Genomic DNA, 19,395 nt, shown 5'->3' with positions numbered 1-19,395 from the left:
ACCCTCTGCCAGGACACAAATTTAGAGGGAAAAAAATCAGACACACTTCCCAGTGAGAAGGGTTGGAACTCTCTGCCCCCCAGCACTTCCCCGGCAGGCAGGTTCACAAAGGTGCTGGGAGCTAAGCTGTGCCCTGCGAGGGAACAGAGCCAGCCTCCCTTCAGTGGGAGAAGGCGCGGCCTCAGCTGTAGCCCCGGGTGCCTGCGGTGGCCCAGGGCACGGCCATGGCTGTCAATGTGTTGGGCTGCAGCACAGGGCAGGCCGGAGCTCAGCAGCCTCAGCAGAGCCCAGGGCCGCGGCCCTTCCCTGCCGGGGCCCGAGCCTGGCCCGGCCCGGCCCGGCCTGAGCAGCCCGGACTGGCCCAGGGGATGGGCTGCGCCCGCCCGCTGTGCCCACAGGCTGGGCCCAAGCCTTTGCAAGAGGCTTTCTCCCAGCTTGGCAAAACCTCGGCCAAGTGTCCCTGTGCTGTGCTGAGAAGAGTAAAAAACCCCCTCAAATTTAACCCTACTGCCCACCGCATGAGGGATCCCTGCACACCTTAGGAGAGGTCATCAATACTCCTTTGTGCCTCATGAGAGATCCCTGCACGCCTCTGCAGGGACCCCAAAATATCCCTTTGTGCCTCGTAAGGTCCAGGCCCAGATGATCCCCCAGAAGGAAATGTGCCCTCAGCCCAGGGACGCTCAGCATGGGCTCCCCCTTCCCCTCGGGGCCCTGCGCTGGGCACAGCAGCCCCTGCCTGGCTCCTGCCTGCCCACACCGTGGCCTTCCACGGCTGCTCCTGGGCATGGAGCTCAGTCAGTGCTGGTGCCGGGGGGCCTTTGCTGGTGCTACCACATGGACATAGCTGTGAAAACTCTATTTCTTTATTTAAACATAAAATAGGGGCCAAGCCCTGCCCTGCCAGACAAGGGCTGCCCACCTTCAGTCCTGGCCGGGGAACAGGACCAGGGGACTCCGGGGCAGAGGGTCTCGTTGAGGAGGGATGGATTTGGGGATGCCTTCATTATGGTGGTGCAGCCACGGCAGGGCAGATAGGGGCAGAAGTGAAGAGCTGGGTTATATTGTCAAGTTGTCGTTGTCTCTATTTTTAGGATAATTTTCTGAAGATGCACAGGAGCACCTGTGAAGAGAGGAGGTGGCTGAGGCCCCAGCTGCCAGTGGCACACAGGGAGCCTCCTGCACAGCAGGGCCCAGAGCTGGCAAGGCTCCCCAGCACGGCTGGAGCTGCTGGCACAGCTGGGCCCAGCTGGACAGCTGCCCCTCAAGGCCCCGGCCAGCAGGGCACGGCTCTGGGCAGGGTCCCTGGCCAGGAGCGGGCCCCAGAGCGCCTCTGCCTTTCAAGGGCAACCTCGGCCCTACTCTTTCTCCTCCCCACCTCCCTCTGCCTCTGCCCCGTGCCCCTGGGGCTGCTCTTGGCCAGGCAGCCTCAGTGGGAGCCAGCTCTGGCTGCTGCCCCAGAGGGCCCCAAGGACAAGGCCCAGCAATTGAGAGGCCAATGGAAGCTCCGCAGAGCTATTTGTAGAATCATGGACTGGCCACAGCTCCACTGGAGACTCTCTGGGAATGTTCCCTGACTATGAGCAGCATTTAAAGGAAGCTGTTTGAGGCAGAGAATCGCAAAACACTCACGATTTTCTCTTCCAGCAATACCAGATTGCTGCACAGCACATCATCAGGCACAGTGCCGCACCAGCCACAATGGCCATCAACTTAATCAAACAAGGTGTTCCCCAGCAGAAAACTCTTCTCATGCTTTTCCAGATGATGTCAGAATGTGTTGAGGTGCTGGCTGCATCTGTGGGAGCAATGGGGAGCGTGAGCCCGTGCTGTGCTGCACTGCTGAGCTGGCAGCACGGTGGATACAGGCAGGATGTTCTCTGTTTCCCCCAGAGCTGGGGCCTGCAGGCACCTTGCTGCCCTTTGGCACAGGCCTGCTCAGTACCCGAACCCCTGAGCCTGCACACCGTAATTCCTCTGTGCTGTGCCATTCTGCTCCAGGCAACACTTGTTGAAGACATGGATAAGGAGAAGGAAAATGGCCAGCATTTTGGAGCTGCTCCAGGGCCCTCCCTCCTGCACAGAGCGGCCCCTCCAGATGTGCGCAGAGACTGGGAAATTGCAGGGGATCTTAGGGTGTGCATGGCCTGTGATGCATGGATGCCTTCCCACTGTGCCGGGCATGGCGTGTCCAGATGTGCAGCCAATGCCCCCGGCTGCTGAGTCCCAGGGGAAGGCTGAGGGAAATGCACCCACCATGCTGGCTGTCCACACCACTCAGGAGTTTTTCCAGATGTTTGGATTCCTCCAGGGATGTACTAGCTCCTATAGGTTTCTTCTTCCTTCTTGGAGGACCTTAAGAGAAATATTTCCGTTTCCCAGGAATGGATCCCACAAAACGAGGGCTCAGCCTGTGGGGTCAGCAGGCACATGCTACTCACCCCTGCCATGGGAGCTGGGCCTGCGTGCAACATCCACCAAAGTCCTCCCTGCAGACACACCTGTAACACAACAGCCACAGAAGCTTCTGCCATCTCTGCTGATCTGCACGGGCACCACTGAGCCGCAGCAGCGGTGAGGGGATCGCGCAGGGTGAGGGCACACACGTGCATGGTTCTGTGCTGGCACCTGCAGCAATGCCCCCCTGGCCCAGCTTTGGGCTCTGAGCTGGCAGCTCTCCCAGGAGAAAGGCCTTGACCTACCCTCAGCATCTCCCAGAGGCTCAGTAATGGGTATGCGTAGGGAATCCAGATCGTCTCCATTCACAGGATAGTCTTCGTCCACAGGATCATCTTTGTCAACAGGCTCATCTTCATCATCAGGATCATCATCAGGGTCATCTGCAAAGAAAGGCAGGACAGAACAGTTCCTTTGACCCTGCTGAAGGTTCTCCTTCAGGCCTGAGTGGCAGTGAGGGCACCTGGGTGATTGCTGCCCTCCAAGGCACTCCCTCAGCTCTGCCTCCCACTCAGGAGCAGGGGCAGGGGCAGGGGGACCTCGTGCCTGCAGTGGCCCCACACTGGGATGGAAGGAGCCCCTTGCAGGGCAGTCAGGGCAGAAAGGATTCCCTGGAGCTGCCAGCAGCTCTAAAGCCAGCCCCGGGCAGGGCCAGGGCTTGGCAGTGGCAGCAGGAGCAGCTCAGGCTCCCTGGGGCTGGCAAAGGAGCTGCCAAAGGCTCAGCCCCGGGGCACAGCCCTGGGCCCGGCCCCTTCCCTCTCTGCTCTTCTCCCTGGCTGCACAGAGCACATGGAAGGACACACTGGCATTGCTCACGGGAGGAAGATGGACAGCTAAATGCTCCTTCCTCCCACGGGCAGCAATCCTGTGAGATCATTGTTGGGTACAAGAGTACAAATTTGGAGGCCAGGATTTCCAGAATCCATCAAACTTTGGAGGATCTTAAGGGAAATCACAAAGGAATATTACTCTGGACAATGATTACACTTGGATTGTGATTGCTCTGTTAGCAAAGGGTTGCTGATAACCTACCACCACCAAGCTCCAAGATCCTTAAACTGTGCTTTAACAAATGACGGAAGTCACGTTCCCAGTCTAGAAAGGAGCACAGATGGGAACTGTTCCATGCTGTGCTGGGATCCCCTTGTATAGGGAACCGAGCACTGCAAGGGGGTCAGGTAATGCTGTGTGCCCGCACTGCCAGACAGCAGAGAGGGCAGCTGAAGCCTCAGCAGGGCTCAGGCCCAGAGGCACAGCAATTACCTCCGGGGCCTTTGCCTGGCATCGCCTCCCTTCCTGCAGCAGAGGCTGCCATGGAGGCACTGCTTCCTCTGGGAAATGCTGCCTTCAGCACAGGCTCTCCTTCCATCTCTGCAGAAAGGAGAAGGGAATGCTCCATCAGGTGAGGCTGTTCACCAATGGGAATGTGGCATCTTCAGGAGGCAATGCTTGTCTCAGTAATGGACAAGATTCAGGAGAAAGACCAGGTTATTGGGGCCGCTCCAGGGCCCTCCCTCCTCCAAGGAGCTGCCCCTCCAGATGTGCTCAGAGACTGGGAAATTGCAGGGGATGTCAGGGTGGGCATGGCCCATGGTGCAGTTTGGGCAGCCAGTCAGCTGATGCCAAATGCCTTCCTGCAGGGGCTGGGCAGAAGATGCAGCCAGGCCAGGCTGGGAAACAGCCCTGCAGGGCATGAAAGCAGCAGCAGCAGCGGGGCAGCAAGGCTGCCATGGATCCCTTCCCACTGTGCCGGGCACGAAGTGTCCAGATGTGCAGCCAAAGCCCGCGGCTGCTGAGTCCCAGGGGAAGCATGAGGGAAATGCACCCACCACGCTGCCTGTCCACATCACTCAGGACCCTATTCATGTGTTTGGATGCCTCCAGGGACTTCCTGTCTCCTATAGGTTTGTTCCTCCTTCTCGGAGGACCTTAAGAGAAGTATTTGCATTTCAGGTGAATGGATCCCACAGAACAAGGGCTCAGCCTGTGGGGTCAGCAGGCACACACTACTCACCCCTGCCATGGGAGTGGGGCTTGTGTGCAGCAACCAGGAAAGGAGCCTGAAAAGTCTTTGCTGCAGACACACCTGTAACTCAACAGCCACAGGAGCTCCTGTCACCTGGTGCCTACCAGGCTGTCCATGATTATTCTTTTAGGAACATTGACAACATACCTTCAGGAGGCTTAAGAGGTTGGAAGTCTTCATGGAGCCAAGCTGCTGGAGAAGCCTTCCTAGCATGCTCATCTAGAGGGGAGCACAGATCTGATCAGACCCATTTCCATGGTGTGCTGGGATCTCCCTCTGCCTGAGGGAACTGGGCACTGCAAGGGGGTCGGGTAAGGCCGTGGGAGCCAGATATCAATGGACAAGGCCAAAGCTGCACAGGGGCCTGGGGAGCTCTGGACTGGCTCTGGTCACTCTCCTCCCTCTTTGCAGGCCCTGTGCAACATCTCTGGAGTGGTGGCTGGAGGAGCCCAGAGCCCGTGGGGGCTCTCTCCCTCCCACAGAGGAAATCCACACTAAATCCTTGGGGGAAACTGCAGCAGGCAGTGCCACAAGTGTCCCTCCCCACCTCCGTCCCTCCTTCTGCTGGGACAGCTTCCGCAGCCCAAGGGCACATATCCAGGCTCTCTCAGGACACACTGGAGCCTTGCTCTCCCCCTCTGTCCTTTCCCCACCATGCGCACTCCGTGCAGTCACTCCCAGGTTTCAGGAAGTGTTTCCCACGCAGGGGCCCCAGCAGGACTGCTCAGTACCCGAGTGCCCTGAGCCTGCTCGGGATAATTCCCCTGGGCTGTGCCAGTCTTGTCGGGGCTGTGCCTGCACTGCCAAGCAGCAGAGAGGGCAGCTCAAGCCTCAGCAGGGCTCAGGCCCAGAGGCACAGCAATTACCTCCTGGGCCTGTGCCTGGCATGGCCTCCCTTCCTGCAGCAGAGGCTGGCACAGAACCACTGCTTCCTCCGGGAAACTCAATCTTCACCACAGGCTTTGCTTCCATCTCTGTAGAAAGGAAAAGGGACAGATGAATCAGGTGGGGCTGTTCCCCAATGGGAAGGCGGCATCTTCAGGAGGCAATGCTTGTCAAACACATTAATAAGGTTCAGGAAGTCATCCAAGCTTTGGAGCGGGACCAGGGCCCTCCCTCCTCCAAATCACCACCCCTCTGGAAATGCCCTGTGACCGGGAAGTTGCAAGGGATCTCAGGGTGGGCATGGCCCATGGTGCAGTTTGGGCAGCCAGTCAGCAGATGCCAAATGCCTTCCTGCAGAGGCTGGGCAGAAGATGCAACCAGGCCAGGCTGGGAAACAGCCCTGCAGGGCGTGAAAGCAGCAGCAGCAGCGGGGCAGCGAGGCTGCCATGGATCCCTTCCCACTGTGCCGGGCACGAAGTGTCCAGATGTGCAGCCAAAGCCCGCGGCTGCTGAGTCCCAGGGGAAGCATGAGGGAAATGCACCCACCACGCTGCCTGTCCACATCACTCAGGACCCTATTCATGTGTTTGGATGCCTCCAGGGACTTCCTGTCTCCTATAGGTTTGTTCCTCCCTCTTGGAGGACCTTAAGAGAAGTATTTGCATTTTCCCCGGGAAGGATCCCACAGAACCAGGGCTCAGCCTATGGGGTCAGCAGGCACACACTACTCACCCCTGCCATGGGAGCGGGGCTTGTGTGCAGCAACCAGGAAAGGAGCCTGAAAAGTCTTTGCTGCAGACACACCTGTAACTCAACAGCCACAGGAGCTCCTGTCACCTGGTGCCTACCAGGCTGTCCATGATTATTCTTTTAGGAACATTGACAACATACCTTCAGGAGGCTTAAGAGGCTGGAAGTCTTCATGGAGCCAAGCTGCTGGAGAATCCTTCCTAGCATGCTCGTCTAGAGGGGAGCACAGATCACATCAGAACCCATTTCCATGGTGTGCTGGGATCCCCCTCTGCTTTAGGGAACTGGGCACTGCACGGGGGTCGGGTAAGGTCTTGGCTGCCAGATGTCAGTGGACAAGGCCAAAGCTGCACAGGGGCCTGGGGAGCTCTGGACTGGCTCTGGTCACTCTCCACCCTCTTTGCAGGCCCTGTGTAACATCCCTGGAAGGGTGGCTGGAGATGCCCAGGCCCTGTGGGGGCTCTGTCCCTCCCACAGAGGAAACCCTCCCTAAAGCCCTGGGCAAAACCATCCCCAGCACTTCCCGGGGAGCAGGGAGCGCTGTCCCGGGAAAGGGCAGCCAGGCTGCCGGCTCACCTGCTCGCCGCGCTTGCAGCGGAGCAGCCTGGGCAGCCCTGGCAGGCAGGGCCACGGCCAGGAGTAGTAGGAGGAAGAGGCGCAGAGCAAGGGCCATGGTGCCTTGCCCTCTGCCAGTCCCGCAGCTCTTGCTGCCACCGCTGTCCCGACACCGCTGTCCCAATGTCAGCACCGCTGCTGCCACCGCCGCTGCTGCCGCAACAGTTGTGCTCAGGGACTGACTGCTGGCTCCTTGTGCTGCTGTGCAACCACGGGGCTCTGGCACCTCTGGCACCTCTGTGACCTCAGGGCCTGCTGAGAGCTCAGCCTGCTGTGACCCCAGAGCCTGCTGTGACCTCATGGCCGGGGCAGGTTTTTGTGGGAATGGATCTCAAGAGGTGCCCTTCCAGCAAGGAGAGTGTGTCCCTGCTGGTAGCTATGTGCAATCTAGCTCTTTTTCACAAGAACCGAGCTATACAATATTGGACACGTGAGACATTTCATGGTTCTACATGCCAAAGCAATGTCATGTCCAAAATTCATCTCACGTTGGCCATTCCCGCTATTGCAGGCAGCCCCAGCCCTGCCCCGCTCCCACCGAGTCCGTGCTGTGCGCTGTGCTGGCCTTTGACCCCTATTTCAAAAGTGAAGGGCTTGATGCCATAGCTTACAAAAGTAATGCAACACAGGCCATCAGGGGAGCTGCAAACTTTAGGGGACACCCAAACCCTCTGTACATCTTATGGCTATACCCTCAGCCACCCTAAAATCCCCCTGTGTGCCTCACAGGAGACCCCAGAACCCTGCTCAATTTACAGGTGTCCCTCGGCCCCTGCACACCTTTCCACATACAATAAATTCCCTGCACAATTTTTGGGGGCCCCCAGCCCCTTGCACAGCACAGAGATGATCCAAAGCTGCTGTGTGCCTTTAGAGGGAGCCAAACATAACACTCAGGGAGCAGCAACAGGGCTGAGCCACCTTCTGTGTGTGCTCACCATGTGTCCCTGGGGGAACAGATGAGGCTTGGGGGCAAATGGCCTCTCTGCTCATAAGAGATCTGGGAGTGCCACAGGTTCAGTCTCTGTCGGGCTCTGAGCTCACCCCTCAGGCTATGAAGGACTTCCTTCAGAGTCCAGCCTCATTCCATTGATCTCAAGGCATGCACTTTCTAGGTGGTTTCCCTCTTTTCCTAGGCATGCCCCTGGAGGAAGAACAGGCCCAGATGATGCCACGGAAGGAAATGTGCCCTCAGCCCAGGGACGCTCAGCATGGGCTCCCCCATCCCCTCGGGGCCCCGCCGCTGGGCACAGCAGCCCCTGCCTGGCTCCTGCCTGCCCACACCGTGGCCATCCACGGCTGCTCCTGGGCATGGAGCTCAGCCAGTGCTGGTGCCGGGTGGGCTTTGCTGGTGCTACCACCAGGACACTGGGTCACAGCTCCATCTCTTTATTGCAGCAGAAGAGCTGATTTGGGAAGTGCTGTGTTGCCCCATTTCTTCAGCCCCACTAGCTGCCCACTCCCACAGTGGCACTGGGCTGCCCCCAGAAAACTGTCGAATCTGGGCTGTGGCTGCAGGGCACAGCTGCTCTACAGCACAGGTGGACTGCCTTGGGGGTAGGTCTGCCCTGAGGGTAGGGACAAGGAACGGGGTGAGGTCTGCTCTATGTTTTCCGAAGGTGATTATTCTACAGACGATCAGGGCCAGAACAACACTGCATTAAAGGCATACACCAACTTACAAACTTGGCAGGGTCCCAGGGCAGGATCCAATCTTTAGCCAATTGGGAGAAACTGAGGGTGGAACACCAGGCGGGGAATACAAGGTTTAAACCAATTGGGGATTACAGGGGAGGGGAAGAACTTAAACAAACCAATGGGGTTCCGAAGGATACAAAATTGATAGGGAAGTCTCTAGAGCAAGGGGCAGGCTTGGAGAGGGACTGACATGCAATGGGAGGAGGAACAGTGAACAAAAGGGCAGGTCTTTGGAGAGATGGACGAGTGGGGCAAAACCAACAACACAGTGGGAAAGGAGCAACCCATTAGTAATAAAATATGCTATAACAATACAAAATAAGGGGAGGGGTTTATAAAACTGTCTGTTAGGACCGAATTACAATCAAAGACATGAACTGCAGTGGGGAAGCTCTGATTCAAGGTTCAGTTGAGCACTTCCAAATTATTTCCTGGCAGAAACAGATGGCCCAACTTGCCCTTATCACATGGAAATAAAGGGTTCCCCAACAGCAACCATTCTGAGGCCCTTCTGGGCATCGGGAACACGTGTTGTGGTGCCGGCTGCATCTGTGGGAGTGATGGGGAGCGTGAGCCCGTGCTGTGCTGCACTGCTGAGCTGGCAGCACGGTGGATACGGGCAGGACGTTCTCTGTTTCCCCCAGAGCTGGGGCCTGCAGGCACCTTGCCGGCCCATGGCACAGGCTGTGCCAGCCAACAAAGCCCAGCAGGCCGGGAGGAGAGCCCGGGGGCAGCGCAGCTGCTTGGGCAGTGGCTGCTGCCAGGGACACGGGCCAAAGCCAGCCCTGAGCAGCCACTGCCACCCCTGGCCCTCCCTGCCCCATGACAGCTCCCCCAACCCCAGGGGACAGACTGTCAAAAAGTCCACAGCCAGCAAAGAGATTGTCCCAGGAATTGTGTGCTGCTTTTCCTCCCTCCAGTTGTAAATCCCTCAGACTGCTGTAAATGCCCACACGTGGTCTGATCAGCCCCTATGCTTTTCCACTCTGCTCTCAGAAATTTTGCAACAAATCCACCAATAAATTCGAGGTTACATCTGTGAATTGCACACTACAGTTTCCTTCATTTTTCCCAGTACCTGGAAGTTTCTATATTTAGTAATGCCCTTGAGGATCTCTGATTCTTTTCAGTATTTGGGTTTTTTTGTATTGAGACAGACGATACAGCCTAATTCATTTTAGTTTTTGCAGGTCTGGGTTTTTCCTCAGCATGATGGTTTACTTATTATCTACATGTAAACTTGTTTTTATTTATGGTTTTTTTTGGTTCCCCAAGGAATTATTTTGACAATCTGTCATTCACTTCATAGTTAATGTTCCGTAGAAGAACAATTTGGACTCTCTTTCTATAGAAATATAAAGATCTCAGAAAGCTGTATTTTTAATTTTGAGGACACTCTTTCTTCCCACTCCCACCTATAACAGTGATCCCTTTTGAAACATCTCTGAGGACATGTGGAGTTATTTGGGAAATGCTTGGCTTAACCTGGGTAATGGGTTACTATTTTCAGTGCTATAAACCTACATTGCTTCAAGGTTCACACCACGGTCCTGATTTGTGGCTCAATGCATGGATACCTGCCTGAATTAAAACAATGTTTGTGAGGCAGCTGAAGAGCTTAGACCTCAGCGATTAAAATTCCTGGGAGGAGGAGGTGGAGGAAGAAAGGATAAAATCCTGTTTCAAAAGCTGTTTTCTCACTTCTAGTATGCCAGAAGTATGGTAGATTACACCTATCTTCAAATGTCATTTACTTACAGAACAACTCTCTACAGTGCCAGACTCCAGGAGAAATGACTCAACACTTTGCCTCCCAATGCATCAGCTTTAATTCTAGTGAGAGGTAGGCCTTAATTACAGTCTGATTAGAGCAAATCAACAAAGCAGTCTTGCCGTTGTGTGAGTGGCAAGAGGAATTTGCTTGTGAACAGATGAATATGTCCCACTCAGTAATGAACAAAATTTGCCCTGACTTGGAAGAAAGTAGACAAGGAGCAATGCAGTATTTGGGGTTTATCCAGGGATAAATGGGGCAAGAAGCTGTAACAACTTACCTGTTTTACAGAACACAAGTACTGATATGGCCAATAATGCACCCACAAGAAAAGATCTTCAGGACATTCCTTTATTTCTCTAACCAGGAATGGGCAGCAAAATGCTGGCATTTATCAGAACTGGAAGCCGTGTTCCTCTCCTGTTTCTCCTTGAGCACACTGTGTGTTATTTGCAGACTTCACTGTCCAGCCCATCAATCCTCTCGTGGCCAATTGCTAAATGGCACAAGTACCAAAATACAGGTGCCAGCATAATCAGCCCAGCACTAATGCAGCACTGCTTTGATGGTGCACAGGAGCACAGAATGGCTTGGCTTGGAAGGGACATTTAAAGGCCATCTAGTCCCAATGGCCTGGAGTGAGCAGGGACACCTTGAACTAGGTCAGGTTACTCAGAGCAGGAGCTTGAATGTCTGCAGAGATGGATGTCCACCTCTCTGGGCAACCTGTGCCAGGTTTTCATAACAAACAGTGTAAAAAATGTGTTTCTTTCATCTAGTCTGAATTGACCATCTTTTAGATTAAAACCATTCCCCCTAGGTCTGGTCATGAAAGGCTCTGTTAAAATTCTGTCCCATCTGTTTACAAGCCCCCATAAGGCACTGAAAGGCAGCAATCAGGTGTCCCTGGAGTCTTCTCTCTTCCAGGCTGAACACTGCCAGCTCTCCCAGCCTGTCTCCAAAGCAGAAGGGCTCCAGCCCTCAGAGCATTTTGTCCCTCCTCTGGATTTGATCCAACAGGTCCATGTCCTTCCTGTCTTGGGGACCCAGAGCAGTATGCAGTACTCTGTCGTGGGAGAGACCGAGACACTACAAAGCAACACACTCCATTTCCAGAAGACTTCAAACCCTGTTTTTATTCTAGCCTGCATGCTTTTTCTCCATTTTTACAAAGCTCTTAAGTTTATACTTTACTCATTGGTCACGAGATACAAACAAAATACTCATTGAAATAGGGAGTTGTAGGTTTCTCTTATTTATCCATGTTTCTTTCTTGGTTTCTATGTCAACAACCTTAGTAGAAAGTTCTTTCAGGGGTTAGCACGGATCCTCTTATCAAACTTCTCAATGGCTCACAGAAATCACTGTAAAACCTCTTCCACAGTACTCCAGGTGGGGTCTCACCAGAGCAGAGAGGTGGAATCACCTCCTTCAACCTGCTGGGCACTCTCCCTTGGATGCACATGGCTGCCTCATGTCCAGCCTCTCTTCTAGCAGCAACCCCAAGTCCTTGCTGGAGCTGCTCTCCATCCCTTCATGCCCCAGCCTGTGAGATCAGCTGAGCTGGGACTGTGTCACAGCCCTTGGGCAGAGCAGCTGGGCAGGATGAGCTCCCTCCCGAAGAAGGCAGATCCAGCTCCCGAAACAACTGCACCCTGGCCATGAGCTCACAGCAGGCTCTGAGGTCCCAGAGGTGCCAGAGCCCCATGGTTGCACAGCAGCACAAGGAGCCAGCAGTCAGTCCCTGAGCACAACTGTTGCGGCAGCAGCGGCGGTGGCAGCAGCGGTGCTGACGTTGGGACAGCGGTGTCGGGACAGCGGTGGCAGCAAGAGCTGCGGGACTGGCGGAGGACAAGGCACCATGGCCCTTGCTCTGCGCCTCCTACTCCTGCTGCTCCTGGCCGTGGCCCTGCCTGCCAGGGCTGCCCAGGCTGCTCCGCTGCAAGCGCGGCGAGCAGGTGAGCCGGCAGCCTGGCTGCCCTTTCCCGGGACAGCGCTCCCTGCTCCCCGGGAAGTGCTGGGGATGGTTTTGCTCAGGGCTTTTGGGAGGGTTTCCTCTGTGGGAGGGAGACCCCAGAGGTCTGGGGCTTCCTCAGTTTCCACTCCAAGGATGTTTCACAGAGCTCGGAAATAGTGTGGAGAGTGACCGGGGCAAGGCCATAGCTCCCCATCCCCCGGTACTGCTTTGGTCATGGCCATTGACATCTGGCTCCCATGGCCTTATCCGACCCATCCTCATGAAGAGGAACTACCTTTCTCTAATGTCCTCGAAGAGATAAGACCCAAGACACAGAAGACAAAAAATCCCTGGAGGCAGCCAAACATCTGGACCAGATGATGAGTGCACAGGTGAGACGCCATGGTCAGTGCATTTCCCTCCCTTGCAGTGCCCAGATCCCTAAGGCAGAAGGAGATTCCAGTACACCATGGAAACACTTCTGATCTGTGCTCCCTTCTAGGTGAGGCTGCTGGGATGGCTTCTCCAGCAGTGGGGATGGAAGATGATTTGGAGCCCTTGGGAATTTCTGCAGGTTAGTTCACCAGTTTCCCTGAGAGAATAATTATTGTAAGCCTGGAAGAACAAGGTGACAGAAGCTTCTCTGGCTGTTGAGTTACAGGTGTGTCTGCAGGGAGGACTTTTCAAGCCCCAGGGCTGGATGCTGCACACAATCCCAGCTCCCATGGCAGGGGTGAGTAGTGTGTCCCTGCTGACACCGCAGGCTGAGTCCTATTTTTGTGGGATCCATCCACATGAACTGGAAGTACTTTTAAGGTCCTCCAACAGTCAGTACCAAAGAGGAGACAGCAAGTTCCTGGAGTCAGGAAAACATCTGGGCCAGATGCTGAGTGACCTGGAGAGATGCTGTGGTGGGTGCATTTCCCTCATGCTTCCCCTGGGACTCAGCAGCCAGGGCCTTTGGCTGCACATCTGGACACGCCGTGCCCGGCACAGCGGGAAGGGATCCATGGCAGCCTCGCTGCCCCGCTGCTGCTTTCACGCCCTGCAGGGCTGTTTCCCAGCCTGGCCTGGCTGCAGCTTCTGCCCAGCCTCTGCAGGAAGGCATTTGGCATCTGCTGACAGGGAGCCCAAACTGCACCATGGGCCATGCCCACCCTGAGATCCCTTGCAATTTCCCAGTCTCCAGGCAGATCACAAGAGGTGGTGCTTTGGAGAAGGGAGGGGCCTGTCCAATCCCAAAAGCTCATCTGATTTCGTGATCCTTGTCCATGACTTTCACCAGTGTTAGCTTCTGAAGATGACACCTCCCCAATGGGGAACTGTCCCATCTGATCCATCTGTCCCTTTTCTTTCTCCAGCGATGACCCAAAATCTGGCACAGAAGGTGGCTGTTCCAGGAAGAAGCAGCGGCTCAGTGGCAGCCTCTTCTGCAGGAGAACAGGCAGTTCCAGGCACTGGCACAGCAGGTGATAGCTCCAGTGTCTCTTGAGAGGGCCTGAGCCTGTCCCCTGGGGCTGGGGGAACTGTCACGGGGCAGGGAGGGCCAGGGGTGGCAGTGGCTGCTCAGGGATGGCTTTGGCCCGTGTCCCTGGCAGCAGCCACTGCCCAAGCAGCTGCGCTGCCCCCAGGCTCTCCTCCCGGCCTGCTGGGCTTTGTTGGCTGGCACAGCCTGTGCCAAGGGCCGGCAAGGTGCCTGCAGGCCCCAGCTCTGGGGGAAACAGAGAACGTCCTGCCTGTATCCACTGTGCTGCCAGCTCAGCAGTGCAGCACAGCACGGGCTCACGCTCCCCATTGCTCCCACAGACGTTATCAATGAAACAGGAATATATGCCCCGGATCCAGTGCGCTTCCCAAGAATTGTCTGCCCCCAGGATGTGTTCAGGACCTGCACGATAGGCACGGTGTTGACAGTGTTCACTGTGCCACTTGTGCTGATAGGCTGCTATCTTGGCATTCGTAAGCTGTACGAGCTCAGACGGTCAGTTGTTGATTTTTCTCCACAGTTTTCTTATAACTCTACTTCTGGCATTGGTAGCATGACTGGGAGTCATGCTACTGTGGAGTTGTGGCCAGTCCATTGTTGTCCAAATAACTCTGCTGAGGGTTCTGCTGCTGCCCAGTGCTTCCATTGGCCTCTCAGTTGCTGGGCCTTGTCCTGGTGGCCCGCTGGGGCTGCAGCCAGTGCTGGCTCCCACTGAGGCTGCCTGGCCAAGAGCAGCCCCAGGGGCACAGGGCAGAGGCAGAGCAAGTTCTCCACAGTATTTGGGCAGCACAGCTCAGGACAGGAAAGGACAGTGCTTATTTAGTAGCTCATGTAAAGTTTTACAGTAAGAGTGGTGTTGCAGGTCAAGCAAATTTGCTCCAGATCAGTGTTAAAACAAATCCAACGTGATGAAGGTTTGGCTTTGGCCTTGAGACTTTGCTCTTTGTGTGAGCCCTGCTCTGGAGTGATTCCCAGTCAATCTTGGAGCTGGTTTTGGGCGAAGGCTCATCCCAGCCCTGAGCCTTGGCAGTTCTCTGGCCTCAAAGGGACAGCTGAGGCTGCACTGCACATGACTGGTGTTCAAGGCTCCATTATCAAAGAGTGTTGAGATGTTTAAATTACTGTATTCTTACTACATGGCTTTTGTTATGAAATTCCTTCATTAGTTTTTAAAACTTAATTGTAATAAAACTTCTTTCCCAGTGCTTTTTCCAGTTATTTGATATAGTCAGTGATGGCCAAGGTATCCCATGGCTGAATTAGAAGACTGTAAGTATTATAAAATGAAATAATGTTGACACTCTTAGGTCTTTCACAGACTCCTGAAACTTATGTTGGTTTGATGTGACCAACAGAAGAGTTTGGCTCTGCTTTTAATTGAAACAAGCAGCAGAGCTGGAACCTGTTGAAGAGAGTCTCTTCACAGCTAAAGCAAACTGCCAGGGTTCTTTTATTCCAGCTCTAAGCAGGAAGATAAAAATCTCTCAGCAGTTAATACTCCTGACCAGTAACTGATATAAACTAGGCATTTGGGCTGTTTGCTGCCTCACCCCTGAGTTCCTCAGAGCTGCAGCTCCCTGTTCTCTTGGCAGACAGGGGCTGGCTATGGATGACAGTCACGTCTCTGGCCTGGTGCACACCAGGTCCACACATGAGCTGTGGGATCGTCCTTGCACACCCCATCCTGGAAGAACCCAGGTCAGTGATGAGTCTGACACAGTTTGATGCATGGTAGCAAAAGAAGGCAAAATAAAGCCTAGAATTGGTACCATTCTTTAATATGCTTTTGCCACCAACATTATCCAAGTTCCTATGCTTGTTTTCCTGGAGAATTTGCACTCAACAGAGCTTCAGTGCCTTTGATCAAATCAGTCTTAAGAGCAGCTTGGGGCTGGTCAGTCATTTAGATGTCAGTACTGACTGGGGTCCAGGCAACAAAAGAACATAAGCTTCAGGCCACCCATACAGCTTTTCACCTTAATGAGCACAAAGCCTTTATTTTTGCCAACGAAGGGATGTTGGGAGGATTTTTGCACCATTGGGCCAAGGCACAAGGCTGTGGATCTACACAGCACTTTGGTAAGGAGGGGAACACAGGTGGGGGCAATCCAGGCTGTTAGCAGTGCCCCCACCCCCTGATTAGGGACAGCACAATTGCTTTTAGAGCTCCTTAACCAGCTGGTGAAAAAGTCATCTCCTTTTCTTGCCCCCTGCACACTGCCAGGCAAGTTGAACAGAAAATCTGCCTCTTCCTCCATGATTTCTGAGCACCAAAGCAAAGAACCACAAAAAAAACCCAAAAAACCAAAACAAACAACAACAACAACTACAACAACAAAAAAACCCAAACAGCTAAAATACAAATAATTTTTTGACCAGTCAAAGCTTTTTTTAGAACTTTATAAGACTGACTGAGCCAGTGCTGAATTAAGAGTGGAACATGTTATGTGTCTTGCACAAAGTATGGGACAGCTGCTGCCATGCAAACGTGGGTGCAGGGTCAGACCCTTAACTTCAGACACAGCCCTGCTTTCCTGAGGGACAGAAATTCATCTGTTAGAATCCCTTGGAGCTTCTGGAGCTGCTCTTGGCCCTCCTGTGGATAACTGGGTTGCTGTGGAGCACTGGAGAACTTTCAGCTTGGTTCCTGTTATGTATATTATGGTAATTCGTACTGATAGAACACAAATATATATATATAAAAGAATAAAATATCAAACCTTGAAATCACAGTAGCAAGGGAAGAGAGGATTGCTTCACAGGGTGAGGAAACCGCAGCTGGCAGTCGGGTAGGAGGAGTGTCATTAACATAGGAAGTGAACCCAGCCGGCACAGGAGATTGTCGTTCTCACTGGTGTGAACAGGAGGAGGCCCAGCGATGATGGCCCATGGAGATGTTCATCTTAGACAGAGGGGACCATCAAGGACATACATCTGCATACGGGATTCCGGTAACCAAAGAGTGGATACACATCAGTTCCCGGACAAGGTTCTGTCCAGCACAGGACGGAGAATAGAGGCATCATGAATGTGAAGAACCCTGAGGAAAGACAAAGGGACTCTGCCACGGGCTAGAAAAAGCGTATAAGAAGGGATTCTGCCAAGCAGCATTGGTGAACAGGGGGGATTGGGTGCGATAGAAGGCGGATCTGTGTTCACCCAGCTTCCATCCCGGGGTCAGTGCTGTCCTTGATTGTTGGCTGTCGGTACTGTATATCGGTTGTGAATAAATTTACATTTTATTTTTATTCAATTGGCTGGATCGATTTTTACCTATAACAGTATCCATGTATGGGGGCCTGCAGAATCTAAGCAGCATCTTCCTTGGCCAACAACAGACTGGAAAGGAAAAAACAGCATCAGAAACCTGAGAGATGGAAAACTTTGGGCTGTTTGAGATCAAAAATGTCAACTAAAAATCTCGGTGGTGAAGAACAACCTTTCTCACAAGGATTCCAGTAGAACAAATGACACAGGTGTTGGAATAACAGCCAGTGCCCACAGCAATGACAATTCCTTGGTGAGGAGGGTCCCAATTCCTTGGAGAGTCGGCTGAGTAACGACACTCACAGCCAATGTGGCTACATGTCATCCTCCTTTATTAAGCAACTTTGGCATATTTATCCTTCTCTATACACTGTCGCACGCCACTAATGCTTAATGCTCATTGGTTAAGTAGCTATATTCACACATACATCTTAATTACTGATTGGTTGTCACGCTATAAGCATCTTTAGCTAAGGTGTGCCAAATGAGCAGCTCCCACGACGAGCTTGGCGCATTTGGTTTCATCCTGGCACAATGCTCATTCTTCCTTGTTGTATCTATTTGAGGACAGTGCATGGTCTATCTTGTTCCTGTTCGAGGACGGTACATGGTTTTCAGAGTAACTCTGTAATCTGCAGACCAGGGCTGTCCCATTCCCGCAGGAGAATATCATGGCCTTGTTCAGCCAAGAATCCTTCTACACCTTGGAATAAAAGGCAGTGCCCACTGCAAAGACATTTCCCTGTCCTGTGGGCTCCATAAACCACACAAGAACATGGCACTTTTCCTGAGTGCTTCCCAAAGCTTCTCTGCAAGAAGCACTGGAGAAGTGCATGGGGCAAGAGTTCTGCAAGTGCCAGGCTCTTGTGCAGCAGAAAAGTCATAAAATATGAAAGATTCTAGCAACCCAAATAAATCCATCATTTATGGCTTGTAAAGACTCCAGTGAATCTCAGTTGCTTCAGGGCAAAAAGAAACACAGGGCAAACTTTCCCAAGTGTGCTTTCATGACAAGATTCCTGTTTGGCTGCTCCTGTTTGTGGAAGAAGACAAGATTACAAGCTGTCCAGCTGAAGAAGGAAAGGAGGATGTACACTTCCCTGTCATATTTTCCTACTGACAAAGGAATTAAGACCAAGAATTTGGGTAAATGGAGGGATAAGACTGGAGTACGGATGAAGTTTTACATCCTAAGATACTTCATTTGCTGAAATAGAAGCACTTTTGTTGTACATGGATCTCCTTGCTAAACCTCTTTGTCTTCAAACTCCCTTCCTCCATGGCAGAACTGAACAAGCACCATATGTCAGAGCCTCAAGTTAAAAGCTCTGTGATGAGATAATTTTAATGGATCCATTACCAGTCCGTGGGGTTGCTGTCATGAGGAGCTCAGGTGGCTTTTTGTTGAGACCCAAATCAATGAGCCATTTGTCCCAGCTCCACCTGTCCTGAGGCAGCACTGGCTCCACTGTGCCATTTCTAAATGAAAATTGAATCTCCTAAAGAAGCCAGGCCAAAATCACGAGGGAGTAGTCACGAAAAATAATTTAGGTAGTTTGCTGGGTATTGATCAAACAGCTACCAGCATCCCAAAGTCCAGGCTACCCTAAAAAAGGCTCTTTGCTCTGTAAGAAGCCTTTCAATTGGTAGTGTTTCATACCCATGCAGAAGAACAAAAAGCCAATTCCACTGTAGAAACATGAGCTGCAGCTATGCACTAAATTGTGCTTAGTAGCTGACCTGCTGCTTTAGTTTTGGGGCAGGAGATACTGCCATAAAATTTCACAAGAAAACTATTCATTATCTAAACTATGCAGTATTATGTTATTTTCTACCTCCAGTATTGCCAGCACATAGCTTAAGGAAGAAAGGTATTTACCAGCCACCATAGATGAAAAAAATTAAAATTAAAAAAGGGCTTTTAAGGAAATCAGAGTGATGGCCACCAGTCATTTTCCAGCTTTGCCGGATTTCAGTTCAAAGTCAATCTAAACAAGCCCGCATGTGTCTAGCAAGAAGGAAATCACAGATCATGTCTGCTCCTCCACCCAAGCTTTGCTGTATCAAAGATGGATGGTATTCTTTTCCAGCTCTCAAGAGATGTGTCATAATTTCCAAATAAACAAAATATCATGCATAGAAATATTTCACAGATTGTAGCAGTTTCTTTGCGAGGAGCTCTCCGGGGAGTCCCCGGAGGGCTCCCTGGGCTGTGAGTTCGCTGGCAGCAGCAGGCACGCAAGGAGACTCCACACGGCTTCTGAGGGTGCTGATTAGATGAGGGCTTATTGGGGACCCAGCCCCAGGAGTAACATGGTTTCTGAGGGAGAAGGGGGAAAGGGAAAGGGAGGGGGAGAGAGGGGGAGCCCAGGGGAGAGATGGGCCATGAGAGAATCTGGTCTTCCTCACACAGCTTAAGAGGGAAATTCAAAGTGGGTGCGAAATAACATTTGGACCAATGGGATTGCAGATTCATGGGA

General features: G+C 52.9%; 1 long non-coding RNA gene across 1 annotated transcript; it reads right to left on the bottom strand.

The window, feature by feature from the left end:
* Positions 1 to 844: 844 nt before the first annotated feature.
* On the bottom strand, positions 845 to 2,918 carry LOC135307071 (uncharacterized). The gene is made up of 4 exons (XR_010367807.1): positions 2,703 to 2,918; positions 2,442 to 2,501; positions 1,633 to 2,355; positions 845 to 1,123 (listed from the first exon to the last, which is right to left on the bottom strand). It is a non-coding gene; the product is annotated as an uncharacterized LOC135307071 (long non-coding RNA).
* Between the last annotated feature and the right edge of the window lie 16,477 nt (positions 2,919 to 19,395).

This window comes from Passer domesticus, chromosome 9, assembly GCF_036417665.1.
Source record: "Passer domesticus isolate bPasDom1 chromosome 9, bPasDom1.hap1, whole genome shotgun sequence".
Classification (NCBI taxonomy): Eukaryota; Metazoa; Chordata; class Aves; order Passeriformes; family Passeridae; genus Passer; species Passer domesticus.
Note: the sequence above shows the minus strand (reverse complement) of the source record. Positions and strands in the feature narration are given on the sequence as shown.